The following is a 1858-nucleotide window of genomic DNA, read 5'->3' as shown; positions in this document are numbered from 1 at the left end:
TATTCCCGAACTCACACCAGCCGTCTACAATCACGTTCTGGGGAAATCCACGTTCTCTGCCCAAATCCACGTTCTCTCCCAAATTCACCTTCACTGGGCTTCTGTCTCCCAAAATATACTGTCTGAATCCCGTGAGAACTCAAGGGGAACTTAGGCAGCAGGATACGCCCTATTCCCAGCAGGAATAATCTTAAACCTGGAACCTAAACTGGGAACGCCCTAAACCCGATTATGTTAAACCAGGAACACCCTAATCCGCCCTGGTCCTTGAGCAAGGTCAACTACATTCAATGTCACTGCAAAATGTCAGCAACATGGGGTACGCTGGCAAGGAAATTGTCATACCTACTTGGCTAATGGCTCCCAGCAAATTATTTCTTGTCTTCTACTGCTTTTGCTGCTGATTTGTTCTTCTTTTTCTAGGGCTTTGAGGTGAAAGGGAGATTATCCTAGATTGCTCAGGTACACCTAATATAACCACAGGGGGGCTTATGATCCTTATAAGGATTATAAGAAGGAGGCAGAAGAGTCAGATAAAGAGATGTCAAAGTGAAGCAGAGATAGAGTGATGTGTTTGCCACTTTAAATAAGGAAGACAGCCAGCTATATAATTTCAGCCCAGTGAGAATTCTGACCTCTGGTACTATAAGGTAATGTATTTATATTTGTATTTGTGTTTATTATATTTATTTCTAAGTTTGTTGTAATTTATTAGAGCAGCAATAGAAAATTAATACTTATGGGCTGTGTGATTGTTTTTGGAAGCAATAGTTCTCAATGTCCCCTCTCTGAATTACCAAAGAGAAGGTAATAATTACTGAAGTATAGTTTTGTGAATTAAGGGAAATGCTGAATGAAAAAGAACATAGCCCGATTCCTTCCAAAAAGTACGTGTTCTGCAAATATTGATTCCCTATGCTCTCCTTATATATGTTTGGAAGCACAGCATCATTATGCAGTTTTAATTAGCTTGGGGGAAAATTGAAACAATGCTTCATGATGACACACCCACCAGTCATGGAAGGGTACGCACCCAGGGGCTGCTGCAATCATCTCTGTATGGGCTGATGCATCCAGGGCTAAAGTGTTGAAAAAGGGAATAGAAAAGAAAGGAAATGTCCAAGACATAGTTCAGAAGAACTGGTGAAATGTTGAATGTGGGGAGCAAAGGGGAAGCAAGAGTCTAAGATAACTCTCAGCAAATATTTCCCTGACAAAGTGAAATCGTCTTTAAATCCTTTGGAGCTAGGAAGTAGATTATCACAAGTAAAGGCCATTATCATCTCTGATTCTGAGCTAATGTAAGAAGCTTCTACAACTGATACTCTGAATAACTATTCTCTGTTGCTCCAGTCTTCTCTGGTAAACTCTCGACTGTGAACCTAGGTCTAGGATAGTATTTTTCAAACTGTGCTCCATGGCTCACCAGGTGTCATGAAATTGGTGATATGAAAACAGCATGAAAAATGTAGGCTAGGAGAGAAGAATAGGTAAACTGTATGTGTGTTAATTATAACAATGGTAGGAATAATTTTCATTATACATAAAGGTTGCTTTGCAAAATCTATACTTTTTAGGTCACTGTTGAAAATGTTTGAAAAGTCTGGTGTTAGAGACACCAACCTATCCGTGCCCTTTCTACACTACAGGGGAGGTCAGACTCTGGGGCAACATAGAGATCACAAGTTCCTTTCATTCTTCACTGTCAGAGATTGATCTCAGGCTAGCAGGAGAGTAATAACCATTTAAAGTCTTTATTAATTGAGTTTTACAAGGCAAATCCATTAAGACTACATGTTTATGAGGTATGCCCTTAGATAACCTATCATTCACTTAAAATAACAGTCATTTGTTTAAT

This window comes from Marmota marmota, unplaced genomic scaffold (genome assembly GCF_001458135.2).
Source record: "Marmota marmota marmota unplaced genomic scaffold, marMar, whole genome shotgun sequence".
Lineage (NCBI taxonomy): Eukaryota > Metazoa > Chordata > Mammalia > Rodentia > Sciuridae > Marmota > Marmota marmota.
Note: the sequence above shows the minus strand (reverse complement) of the source record.